Below are 1,668 nucleotides of genomic sequence, written 5' to 3'. Positions count from 1 at the left end.
ACACGTACCGGGGCCTGCTGGAGAGCGAGGACTGCAAGTGAGTATGAGGCGAAGGATTTCTGGGAAAGCGTGTGTGGTGGGCCTATAAGACATTGTGGCCACACACATGTTGGCCATATTTTCAATTCACCCAACAGCACACATTAATCAAGCATCTACTATCTGACAATTAAACAAATGGGGAAGGTCAACAGTGAAGGGCATACATCCCCTGCCTCAAGGAACTAACAATGGAGAGGTGATGAGAGAGAGGTGGTTACTCACAACAATAACTATCGGTTAAGGCAGACGAGAGCCCAAGAGCATGAGATAATATTTTTCAGAAGGTCAATTTCCCCCTCTGCACAAGGTATTCTGGGACAGGGAGAAGGATTTGGTAACAAATAGATGCCAATTAAACTCAACCATTGAGAATTCACAGGTTGTCTGATTAGGCAGCCTGGGGCTCTCTCCACTCCTCTCCGTAATCCATTCTAAATCTCTGTGTCCTTGCAGGCTTCCTCGCAACCCGTGTGCCACCACCAATGCTAGTAGCAGCTACTGCGGGCCCTGTGGCAGCTCTCAAAAGCGTCTCTGTTAATTTAAAAACTTGCACCCTCTTTGAAGATGACAATGAAGCCGTTTAGATCAAGGACAGGAAAGGTCCCCAGGTCCTGCTTTTGCTAAGCTCAGTTGCCATTTAGAAACATTGTCGTGCCAACTGTGATATTTCTAGACATGGAAATGCTTCCAGACCCAACAAGCAAAGACACGCATCATCAACTCCCAATGTCTGGCAAACTCCTTCCTGTTGAAGGTTGAGTTTCTTTGTTTCTGCAGATGTCCAGCTCCCTGCAATCTGAGCTCCAGGGTTTCCTTTAGGCTGTTTCCTGTACTTATTGTGTTTCCTGCTTTCCTTGCTTCTTCAGTGTTCTCTGGAAGGCAAGGAGGCCACTTCATTTACTTCCCAATAAACTTTACTTCTCTGGCATAGTAAATGTGTTTCTCATTCATATTCATACATTGTAAAGTACTCATCGTGGCAGTTTCATAAAAATATCCCTTCATTAGGAGGATGAAATGGGTAAATGACTGACTCCAGTCATCATGTTCCGCTGGTAAATTCTGACGGAGGGGGAGGGATGTCCTCCTGGGAGGCTCCCAACATGCAGAAAGCCTGGCCTTTAACACCCACACCCGTCTTGCTGTGTCTGCAGGGCTCTTGGCAGTTCTGAGTGTCCTCCCCAAACCTCACTGCTGTCTCCACTGCTGTCTCTCAGCCTCATCACTCTGGAATTCTCTGCTTCCCCTTGCCCCTAACCTATGGAGACAAGCTTCTGTAGAAACTGCTTGAGGAGGAGCTGGCTCTCCTCTCAACCTCTCTGCTGTACCTGCATCGCCAATATAGATACCTGTCCCTCCCTCGATATGAACTTTCATTGATTTCCATAACTCTGCACGCTCTGGCTCCTCTCATTCTATGTCCCACTGCCTGTTCTCTGTCTCCTGATTGGCTTGTCTTCCCCTTTCTGTCCAAAACGGAGGAAATGCCTAGATCCTCGGCTCTCTGTTTTTCTCTTTCTACATCCATGTTCATGGAGAGCCAGCCCCTCTCTGCCGATGACTCCCCAATCTTGCTCTCACCTGAGCTCAAGTTCCAGGTCTTCAGTTGCCCATAGGATACTTTCA

General features: G+C 47.7%; 1 long non-coding RNA gene across 1 annotated transcript; it reads left to right on the top strand.

The window, feature by feature from the left end:
• Positions 1-977, top strand: LOC124233012 (uncharacterized). The gene is made up of 2 exons (XR_006886957.1): positions 1-37; positions 496-977. It is a non-coding gene; the product is annotated as an uncharacterized LOC124233012 (long non-coding RNA).
• The last annotated feature ends 691 nt before the right edge of the window (positions 978-1,668 follow it).

This window comes from Equus quagga, unplaced genomic scaffold (genome assembly GCF_021613505.1).
Source record: "Equus quagga isolate Etosha38 unplaced genomic scaffold, UCLA_HA_Equagga_1.0 149126_RagTag, whole genome shotgun sequence".
Taxonomy (NCBI): domain Eukaryota; kingdom Metazoa; phylum Chordata; class Mammalia; order Perissodactyla; family Equidae; genus Equus; species Equus quagga.
This window is presented reverse-complemented; position numbering and strand designations above follow the sequence as displayed.